General features: G+C 42.3%; 1 pseudogene; it reads right to left on the bottom strand.

The window, feature by feature from the left end:
* Positions 1-936: 936 nt before the first annotated feature.
* Positions 937-2241, bottom strand: LOC147613494 (uncharacterized; annotated as a pseudogene).
* Positions 2242-11635: the final 9394 nt, after the last annotated feature.

Below are 11635 nucleotides of genomic sequence, written 5' to 3'. Positions count from 1 at the left end.
CTGCGATGTTGCTGCGGCACAAGAGAGTATGCCAAAGCAACCAAAAACACGCAGGTGAGCAACGGAAGGCTTTTAGCCATGCCAAGCCTCATATGGAGTGATAGACTACAATGCTTTGGTGGGACACCTATTCAGTATATATGTGGCACACATGACAGCCTCAATCCAAAAAGCATGTGGTAAAGCTTGGCTTTTAACCATACATCGCGCCATCTCCATAAGTGACCTGTTCTTCCTCTCAGCTACACCATTTTGCAGAGGGGTATAAGGCATTGTACATTGGTGTTTTATCCCACGTTTAGCCAGAAATGCATTAAATTCTTTTGACATATACTCCCCCCCCTTGATCAGAACGAAGAGTGCCCACTTTACATGCTGATGCATTTTTAGCCATAACAACAAAATGTTTGAAGCACAAAAACACTTCGGACTTTACCTTCAAAGGATATACCCATGCATGCCTAGAGTAATCATCAATGAAAGTCACGAAGTAGAGGTAGTTCCCAAAAGAAGGAGTCTGCATAGGATCACAAACATCGCTATGCACAAGCTGCAACCTGCGTTCAGCTCTCACAGAACCATCTTTGGGAAAGGAAGCACGCTGCATTTTCCCCAAAATACAGCCTTCACATACATGTTTAGGAGGTGCCTCAAGACGAGGCAACATAGAAACCATATCTGATTTCTGCAATCGCAGCAAACTGGCAAAGTTCAGATGCCCAAAATGTGCATGCCAAAGTTTTGCATCCGAAACTGCCTGCAGATCAAAAACTATACATGCCACATCTTCCACACATTTATCATAGCATTCAACCTATATAGCCCTCAACATAAAGAGCCAGATGCAACAATCATATCACCGTCACTGAGATCATGAACTGTACATCTGTCATCTACAAACTTGACAACTAGGCCGACCCTAGTAAGTGCAGACACTCATAGCAAGTTCTTCCTTATCCCAGGAACATACAAAGCATCTCTAAGTGTGAAAGCATTGCCATTGGCAGCAGACAATATAATTTGACCAACTCTTTTCACTAGATAAGAGGAGTTATCTGCGCATGTAATAGAATTCCCTGTAGGGGCAGATTTGAGAGAAGTAAACATATCACACTGCGAAAGTGATATGCTTTGAGGCACCACTATCAAAATACCATACATGTGAATCCACAACAGACATACATGTACTATGCAACGAAGGGTTGTAGCTGCATTGTACACTAAATGCCCAATCTGCATCCTGCGCAATATTTGCTGATTCACCATTGGAAGGGGAAGTGGGGGCTTTTGCAACAACCATCCCTGCTTCTCTCTTCTTTGCCTCCTTTGCCTTGACCCTTGGAAAATCCTTAATGATGTGATCATTCTGCTTACAATACTTGCAGAACAATTTCTTCTTACCCTTGTCAACAGCCTTTTCAGACTTATTGCTACTCTTGGAAGATGTAACTTTCGGCTTACTACTCATAGAGACGTTAGAATTGCCTCTTTGAGCAGCCACAAATGCCTGATCTGCAACACATTGCTTTGCCCTATTTTGCCAAGACTGATCTTTCTGCAAGAGTAGTATAGCAACCAGCTCATCAAACTTAATGGCATCAGGATTACCCTTTGTCAGAAGTTTGAATGTAGACGCAAAAGGCTGATACGAATCTGGTAAGCCATCAAGAACAGTCTGCACAAGTGAACTGTTCAGAATAATCTCATCCATAGCAATTAACTGCTCCTTGAGATCTTGATCTCTGTAAGGAAAATGTCCATAGAGTCACCTTCTTCCATATGCTTGGACTTTAACCGCTTTCGCAGTTACAGAAAGGCAACATTTGCCTCATTGCGTCCCGCATATAAATGAGCAAGTATATCCCAAGCTTGCTTTGCTGACTTAGCTGAGCGAATGTGTGGGACCATAGTACGTTTGATAGATAGCGCAATTAAGGCGTGAGCCTGCGCATCTCTAGCATCCCATCAAAGTTGCTCAGCTGTGGGCAAGGCAGCTGCAGCACGAAATGTGCTTGAACCCACATCTCCCACTGTAGCAGCAAATGTACTACCACCTGCAATATCCTCAACAGTACCAAAATCTGACACAGATCCTGGACGTACATCAATGCCTTGCACAATATTCCAAAAGCCCTTGGCAACCAGTACATGACCCATCATGTAAGACCACATTGGTTAGTTGTTTCCATCCAACTTATCCTTTGCAGACAACATCTTGGAAAGTTCGCTGTTGACAGCCATGGCTAGTGACTGCACCTGAACTAAATGTTACCCTTGTAGAGGAGAAACTGCACGAAACTACCTTGTGCTGTATAACACAACCCAAAATAGAATAATGGTCACCAGTTTTGCAGAAATGAACACGTCTGCAATTTCTGCAAAAAAGGACGAAAATACCTGTGCGGACCTTCTTGTGATGCAAAAACGGACCCTGAAATGACCTCAGATCAAAATTTTGAGCACGCCAAGCTCTTTGAGCCCTCCCAAAATATTAGATGCCTTGCCAATGCCTGTGAAATCTCATCCCAAATGGAGGAGATGAAGCAGAGGGTGCTGTGGCGACACTGGCGAGGAAGCTCTCACCTGCTTTGATACCAATTGTTGGAGTTAGGGTTACGTTAGGGTTGCAGGAATGCACACAAAGCTTGAAGAAGAAGAAGCTCAAAGAGCACACAACAAGAAGATGTATTGATAGTGTGCAAGTACAAAAGATAAGCTTGCCCTAGAGTGTTGGGCGTATATACATATATACAATGCACGGGGGAAAAAACCTCCTAGCGAGGGAAAAAGTGCCCCGACAGTCCTAAGTGTGTTCACACACATCACTACCTCATAATATCAACAAGTTGCTCATTGGCCTCTATTTCTTCTTTGAGTTTTTGGGTGGTTAGCTCTAGCCTTGTCATCATCGTTCTGTTCTCCGTTGCATGATGCTCTGAGATCTTCTACAATCTTTCATTTGTCGTGGTCTCCTTAATGTTTGAAGTATTGAGAGCATCTAATTATATCACAACATGCTTGGCCATGAGATTTGCTCTCATCTCGAGATCGGTCATCCGAGTGAGGTTGCCTTGAAGGTTCATGTAAAATTCCTCAAGTCATGTCGCTCCCCCACTTAATGGCTTCCATCATTTGTTGATGTTCTTCCACTCTCTCCACCAGTAGCAGCTCGTCTGGCCTTGTTGCCACTGCCCTTAGCTTCTCGTGGGCATCATCTCTTGCAGCTGACAAATTTAAAAGCTTGGCTTCATACTTGAATTGATCTTCTACCGTAAAATGGGATTTTAAGTATTCGGACATCCACTAGTCGCGTTCGGCAACATTTTGCATAAAGAATCTGATGTCATCAACACTAGTTCTTTGAGGAGGAGGTGGCAACTTTGGTGGCTTCTCCAGAGAAGTCATCTTCTATTTCGAGCTCTTGCCAACCTTGCCTTTGTCCTTACTCTTCATCTCCTTCTTGTAAGCTCGTCGAGCTTGTTCTCTTTGGGCTTCTTCTTCAGCTTCTTGCACGGCTTCCAAAGTTGCTTGTTGTTCTTCTCTCAAGAGCTCTAGTGATTTTTTGAGGCTCCTTACGGCGATCGGATCCTAGCTGAAGTTATAGATTACTTCCACTATCATCCGAGCCTCATTGACTATGCATTCTCTGGCTAGCTCATCTAGCAATGTGGGGGTTAACTGTTGGCTCTTCCCCTTTGTTTCTTTCAAGCTTCTAAGTAATGCTACTTGAAATAGCGGATTGTATTGATCATCCATAATCATTCGAGCTAACTTTGTTGCATTCATCATGTGAGTACTTGCAGCAGTGCTTCTCTTAACCGGTTTTGCGAAGGATTCCAGACCTTGACTTTGACTTTTCCTTATCACTTTAGCAAGCTCTTCATCTTCAGTGCTTTCCTCATCGTCTTCCTCAATGGGTTTGTCAATTGACTTCTTCTTCTTGCCCTTCTGGGTCTTCTTGGGTGGCCGTTTCTTCTTCTTCTTGGTTGCTTGGGGTGGGCGTGATCCCGTGACTCCTTGATGCCTCCAATATCTGCATCAGGCGGATTCTCCCAAGGCGGTGGTAGGGTGCCTTTGTCATCTCCAAGCGTAGCGTATACAATCCTTGTGAGCGCTAGAACTCCTGCCAAATATGATTTCATCTTCATCTTTGCTGAGCTCTTTCCCCTTGTCACTGCACTCAAACTTCCCTTCAAGGTTTTCTATAGCAAAGTTCCAGAGTAATCCTTGGGCATTTTTGGGTACTTGAAACTTGTCGGATATTGTACTTCATAGCAACCGCCTTTTCCAGTGCACTCCAATGATGCGGGTATGCAAAATGGAGATGTTGTGTATGTAGTTGTAATGGAAGCCTTATCTCCTGGCATTTCAGTTGATCCCAACGGGGTTCCACATGATCTGAGCATTGGTAGCGATGCGCTACCACGTCTGAGATTTGTGGTTGAAGGGAAAGTGCCAGATTGGAAGATGCAATGCCCTTTGCACTATCTCTCTTGTGAGCTTTAGTCTTTGGGTTGTGCCTTCCAAATTTGTCACATCAAAATAGAAATTCCTACCAAGAGTGTTGTACATCTCCCAGGTTATTTGTAGCTCCGGACCCTATCATGGTAATGCGAAATAGCCTTCTAGGCACAAGCTCATCCATACGTCGGAGGCATGTGGGTCCACTATGTTTAAATCAAAGAAAGATGTTGTAGGGATGTGCACTAGCATCTCCCTTCTCTATGCATCTAGGAAAGTGCCCCATGATAGGCTTGCATGGTGCGCATTCACCACTTCCCAATCTATGTAGCAGTCCCTTGTGTAGTGATGAAGTAGAAATGTATATGGTGCTCTACCCCTAGGAGGTGTTGGCACTCTCGGGATCTCTTCCGGCTCTACTTTCGACTCTTCCTCCTCATCCGTGATTGGATTTTTCATGCGAGTGCGTCGTGCGCGTGCTCTCTCCCCTCGTGCACTTGTTTGCTCGTCGTGCGACATTGTGACTCTCAAAATTTTATAAGTGTGGGGATTTTAACAAAATTTTGGCAGGGCTTCGCTGCAATGGTGATGATAGGGATGTGCAAGGGAATCAATCCGCTCCAAACATCCAAGGGTGGAAGGAGGTGTGCGCACACGACCTCGTCAGTGAGCCTCGACACCCGAAACAACTACATGGGCAATGCCCAACACCTGTGAATGAAAAGAGAAGCATGTGTGGCCTACCTCGTGCGCTTATGTGAGCTCCCATGGTGGCGGTGATGTCAAACCCTAGTTTCTTGATGTAGCTCTCTTGCCCCCTTCTTGCACTTTATGGTACAATGACTATAAACTCTAGGCATTTTCCTTCGTTACTCCATCTATGGGGTCATTCCATTGATGGGGTAAAATGGCTTTAGATTTGCATGGTTGATGGAGCCCAAGGTGTATAACAATGTGCTATGGGTAGGCAAGCCAATGGATCATCCAATGTGAGATAGGATCACTCCATCGATGGGGTCTGATTGACGGAGTATCCAAAGAGAAAATATATGGTTTCCAGGGCTTGATATGAGTGTACCATAGTGTTAGATTTTTCAGAATGTGCTAAGTGTGCCTTGGTTGTGTGGTACAAGCCCCGAAATGTTGAAAAACCATTGATTTTGCTCTGAAACTATCTAAATTCTCGTGTTTGATCCTGGTTGTTGCTACCCATCAGCGTGGTATGTGCCATTTGCTTTTCCATCTTTGAGAAAAATTGGAGTGCTGAGCTCCCTTGCTTGAGAAGCCATATTTTTCGCTCCAAAATTGAAGTTTTTTTGCACTTATATTGCCAGAACTGACCTTGATAGTGCCTTGTGTTCCCTTTCTTCTCCCTGTCTGCTATATTACTACTCCTGGAGCAGTGATAAGTCGTGAGATGGTGCGGTGAACCCATGGAACCCAAGTGATGGTGAAGCTTGGTGTGACTGTGAGTGTCCATTATGGTGCCCAATTGGTGCAAGGGTGGATGTGAATGTGAAGGTGATGCTCCCCCCTGTCTGCTGGTGATCATCAGTGAAAGGTGTGTGCGTGAAGGACTGCTTAACAATTGTGCATGAAGATGGTGCAATTGGAGATAATACGACTGCATAAGAGTGGTTCCCCCCTATATGATGTGGACGGTGAGTGAGTAGTGTGATTAGTAGGGTGAAAAGGTTATTAGCCTTATTTGGTGTGCGTGAGTGATGTTAGTGAGGTGTGTATGGTTATTGATATGACTTTGAGGTGCAAGTGTGTACCAAGGTCATGACATTGAATGGGAAACATGCGCGTGCGGAAGGTAAGTGTGACGGTTTGTTGAACGGTGCTCGAGGTAGATGTATAGCATAGTCACCAACCAAAGAGGTCATTAGGCTCTATGTCTACGGTCGAGAGGCTTTGTAGTAGAGGTTGCGTTAATGGCGATAGTGATATGTGCATGGGATCAAAGCAAAAGAGTGCCGAGTGCAAGTGTTTGAAGGTGGAACACCCTAGCATGCATATGTATGAACGAGAATGCAAAATAGTATCTGGTGCAAGAGAAGAGTATGATGGGTGCTTCCCGGAAGCATTGTAGCATTAAGAGAAACAAACATCACTCCAAGAGATCACAATGTTCCGAAAAGGGTTGCAATGTCAAAGGATTTCCCTCTTCTCCTCACCAGTGGTATAGTGCGTGTAAGTGGACACTCCATCACTTCCATCTGAATAATGTATTAGACTTAGAATCTTATGCTTGCCCTTCCGACGTAAGCGACAATGACCGTTTGGTGGTGCTGGCATGTTGGAGGTTGACAATGACCGTTTGCCAGAAGTGTGGTCTCGTTGCCAGTTGGCGTGGGTACACCTGAGATCTCTTGTTTTGTGTGAAGATCAAGAGACGTTACATGCATTGAGGCTTTGGTCTCCATTGCATACATCTTGTTGTAGTGGTTGAGATTGCGAGTGGCTTTGTAATTGGAGCATGCACGGATATTGCCACTGCGGATGGTGGTTATGATGGCTTTGTTCGTTTAGGTGCCCAAATGTATGGATTGCCTTCATAGTAGCCATGTGCTTGGAGTAGGCACTTTGGTATCCAACACTTTTGAACTTGGGAATGGTTAGAGTGATATGGCTGTCATTGGAAAGGTCGCCTTTGTTGTGGCTTGTTGGTGGCATTGCGAGATGCTTGGTGGGCTGTTCGAACTTGTTGGTTTTCCAGATTGGTTTCTGGTGGTGTCCATTGCGCTTGAGAAGTTGTATGATTATCCATAGCTGCTTGGGTGCAATGTGGAACTTTTGGTTGTTGTTTCAGAACCCATTTGGCTTGATGCATGCATGTATGAACATCTTTCACGGATCTTGTTTGAACGTTTTGATGGGTGCGTGATCCCTGATGTAAGATCTTTGCCCATTGGAGGTAAGCAGTATTGTTTGATCATCCCAGTTATATGAGTATTTATGATGACATAGCCACGCACGTCCCAGGATTAAATTGTAAGGGCTGTATCACCCTCACAACAGACTACACATTTCTCACACAGTCTGCATTATCTGTTTTGACAAAGTTACCTATACTGATTGAATTATGATTACTTCAAACATTGGATTGACTTCAAATATGTTTGCTATACACACCGCTATTCATCATCCTTCAAACAGAATTGAAAATAGTAAACAGATTTCTTATTCATCAGACACAGATTATGCATTCTGTTTAACTTGACACATTGGTTTACACCATAGACAATGTTAGGAAACCTGCGCTTGATTCATTAACATTGGAATAGATAACCGATTACAAGAGGCATGAGTTAGAATAGATAATTCCCCACAAAAGACATGCCCTTTCATATCTATGGCAATTTACTATGGTTCAAAAAGTATTGCCTTACATTATGCCAAAATAGAGAATAGCTACTAAATATGGATCTACTTTGGAACTTCAGATAGCCTGTGATTCTGCCTCTTCAACACTGGCACGCCCGGTGGTTGAAAGACCTTGCCAAGGATTTCTGACCTGATCCCCACCTGTGCCTTCATCTTCTTGTTTGTTCTCTGTATTATCTTTAGTCTTAATCAGATCTGTATCCATCATATCAGACTTCTCTATGTTGTAATCAGAAAGCACATTCTGAATGTCATTCTTTACTTGCAGGTCTTCAAAACTGATTCCTCCAGCCTCACTAACAGTGTTAAACTTGAATTGTTTCTCTGCTTCATAGAATTCATCCACTGCACTAACATAAATCTTTTCCTTCTGTACTTCTGAATCTTTAATGACTTCTGTTTCCACCATCAGTATATCTGCATCAACAGGAATCTGCTTTTCAGCAATTTCCTTCCGATGACTTGTTAGATCTGCAACTTTCATCTTATCCACATCAATCAGCAAATCCTTATCATCCTGCAAAATAAAAACCTTGTCAGAAAAACCCCTTTTCTTTTGCTCTTTTTCTGCATCTGATATCTTTTGCAGCTGCTCTTCATTCTGTTTCTTCAATGCCTCAATCTGCAGCTCCAAAACGTTATTCTGTTTAGACAAAAGTGACATCTCCATTTCCTTTTGATCCACCTGTTGCTGCAACTCTTCACTCTTTATCTTTAGTTCCACTTCACTGTCAGTTATATCCTTCATCTGACATATATGATAAGGCCTCTGCATTATTGTGTTCAACCTCTGTTTCATAGTATCCCACATCCTTTGACCAACATCTGTCAACTCTTGAAGTAACACATTGTAATCAGAATTGGAAATAAAGGTTCCTTCTACTTCCACATCCTCATCAGATTCCTTTAATTGTTTTTCTACAGACTCCAATACTTTAAGCCTATTCTCCACCATCAAATTCTGAACTTTCAATGCATTATTCTCACTTGCAATCACAATAAGCTCTTCAGAGAACTTTGTCTTCATTTCTTCTACCCACTGTGTAATTGTTGGTAGCTTGATCTGAGTATCATACATCTCTTTCTGTGTACTGACAATCTGTTTGTCTTTCAGCTCTATCTCTTGCATAAACTCTATTTTGATAACTGAAATTTGAGCTAATAACTCCTCATGCCTAACTGAACTCTAAGCTTTCAGTTGAATCTCTCTGTTTTTATTCTCCAATCTTTCCACCCTCTGAAAAAGCTTCTTCATCAATTTCTACTGTTCTTGCACAAATTTTACTGCATCCACTAGGCTTGAAATTGTTCCATCTACACTCATCCTTCCTGCTGATGATCCAATATCAGACTTTAAGGTTGTCAATGCCTTCTGCCAACCCATGACACTTCATGCTTGAACTTCCATCTTTCCTTTAACCACTTCAGAACTCTTCTGAGCTATCTGTATTTTCTGCTTGGACAACTTCAAAACAGATTTCCCTTTATCTTCTCTGTTTCTCATAATCTGCATCTTCTGTTCATCAGCTTCTGGTTTAATTGGAGTATCCAAAAGCTTGTAGTCCATCTGACTCCAACTATCCTTCATCACACTTATGACATCTTCCTTTCCATAGCCCAATTTTAACAAATCTGCCATTACAACATCATCAGGTTGAGTATCAAACTCCATTTTGACCATTGTTCCCTTAACCTTCTTTGCAGGAGGTTCATCCTCATCTTCTGACTGATTATCAGTCTTCTTGTGTTTAGAAGCAACTGCTTTAACCATCTTCCAAGCCTTTAGCTTCAGAGCTAAGCCTTTCTCTTTTGCATGATCAAACAGGATTCCCAAAAATGAAGATATTTTTGTAATCCCTTGTTTCCTTTTATCTTTCACTAGGACTTCAGAGTGAAATCGGTTGTGCATAAAATAGCTCCAATTAATACATTCCCCTGATTCTGTAGCCTCAATCAGACCAAAATTGTCCTTGGACATATAGTCCATCTTGACAAGAAGAAATACTCTTTCCATAAGCCATGTCAACTGTTTCCTCCTTTCTAAATTTGACACCTTCTTCAGAAGATAATAACCCCTTTCACCTTCTCTGCTGCCAAACTGCTTCTTCATACTCTCATCTGAACTCTTCTTCCAAGTTGTTACACCATCCTTTGGCAGTTTGAACACCTCTGCAAACAGAGTAGATGTAATTTCCTGTTCCTCCCCATGTAATAGAGTACCCTTCTGTATGGTTTCCAACTGGGTTGGGCCATAGATGTTTTTATTGTACCTTTCCCACTAGAGATTAGCAAAATACCACAATCTGAGTTTCTGCAGCCACAGCTTTGTCTCTTGAATATTGATATCCAAGTTTACTTGAAAATCTGTCATAGGATGCATTAAGTCTGTTGCCAAAGCTTTCAGAGCTCTGGGTGTCGCATCTCATATGCTTCCTCATCCCCAGAATCTGAATCTGAAATGACCACCTTGCCTCTAGAAGATCTCCTGTAGGGTGAGATTTCTCTAGGCACAAGCGCGAGACCACTTTTAGAAGAAGGGATGTTCTTCATTGCTGCAGAAGATGAAAGCGAAGAACAAGAAGAATCGGTGCACTCTGTAGTAGACAAGAGCTACACTTGTGGTTTCATGCGACTCACATGCAATGTTATCTTTTGAAAACTTAGCGGGTACTCGACTTGACATCTCACTCACTCTTCGGTGCTCTTCTCCATGCAAAATGATTCACATTCTCTCCCTTCCATGATTATTTTCCCCCTTTCAAAGTATTTTTGAAAATTTTTATTATTCCCCTCTTTTTCATAAATATTCCATATTTGGCACACTTCCACATGGAATATTTGAGACTCTTCCACGAACAACTTCATTCTGAATCCATTGATGTCCTTTTTCAGAATATTACCCTACAGATCAGATATTCTGAATGTCCCCTGACCTAAATCTATCACAATTATGAATGGTCCTGAATATCTGAGTTTCAATTTACCAGGATGCTTTCCCAATTTAGAATTGTAGACAAGCACTTTGTCACCTTTTTGAAAAAAATTCTTCTTTCTGTGTTTATCTAACCGTGCTTCCCTCCTATTTTGAATCACTGTAGCCACATGAGCACTCTGTAATCTGTCCTCTTCTAACTGAATCAGATTATCCACCCTGAATGGTAGAGATTTCTGTTCTGACCATTTCTCACCGATTGCAATCCTCAGAGATGGCACAATATATTCCATCGGGAGACTACAGCTTCAAGTCCATAGGTTAATCTGAATGGTGGCATACCTGTGCTAACTTTATAAGCTGTTCTGAATGCCCATAATGCAAAATTGAGCTTTCTGTCCCAATCTTTCTTATTCTCTGCCACTGTTCTCCTCACGATTCTAATCAGAATCTTGTTACTGCTTTCTGCCTGACCATTAGCTTGAGGATAATAGACAGAAGACTTCTTATGATTGATCATATGTTGACTTGTCAACAACTTAATGATCTTGTTGATGAAATGCACACCCTGATCTGACACAATTTCAATTGGACATCCAAATCTGCACATAATTGTGTCATACAGAAATTTGGCCACACTAGCTACTTTGTTATCTCTGAGTGCCATTGCTTCCACCCATTTAGTGCAATAATTTGTTGCAACTAAGATGTATCTATTCAAGAGACTTTGGTTGCTGGTTTGATAGGTCCCATAAAGTCAAGACCCCATTTATGAAATGGTTCTAGTGGCAATACTGGATTATGACTCATTCTGTCTGAAGCCTTTGGATAATCATCCTTCTGACATTGCTC

The sequence above is a fragment of the Cibotium barometz genome, chromosome 43 (genome assembly GCF_041138505.1).
Source record: "Cibotium barometz isolate CiBa-2024 chromosome 43, ASM4113850v1, whole genome shotgun sequence".
NCBI classification, from domain to species: domain Eukaryota; kingdom Viridiplantae; phylum Streptophyta; class Polypodiopsida; order Cyatheales; family Cibotiaceae; genus Cibotium; species Cibotium barometz.
The sequence above is the reverse complement of the archived record's forward strand: the minus strand, read 5'-3'. Positions and strand labels throughout refer to the sequence as shown.